Below are 254 nucleotides of genomic sequence, written 5' to 3'. Positions count from 1 at the left end.
ACGCTGATCCTCAACACGGGGGCCCCTCAGCGGTGCGTGCTCAGTCCACTCCTGTACTCCCTGTTCACTCATGACAAAGGGAGATGATTGTGGACTACAGGAAAAGGAGGACCGAGCACGCCCCCATTCTCATCGACGGGGCTGTAGTGGAACAGGTTGAAAGCTTCAAGTTCCTTGGCGTCCACATCACCAACAAATTATCACGGTCCAAGCACACCAAGACAGTTGTGAAGAGGGCACGGCAAAACCTATTC

The sequence above is a fragment of the Salvelinus alpinus genome, chromosome 32 (genome assembly GCF_045679555.1).
Source record: "Salvelinus alpinus chromosome 32, SLU_Salpinus.1, whole genome shotgun sequence".
Taxonomy (NCBI): domain Eukaryota; kingdom Metazoa; phylum Chordata; class Actinopteri; order Salmoniformes; family Salmonidae; genus Salvelinus; species Salvelinus alpinus.
The sequence above is the reverse complement of the archived record's forward strand: the minus strand, read 5'-3'. Positions refer to the sequence as shown.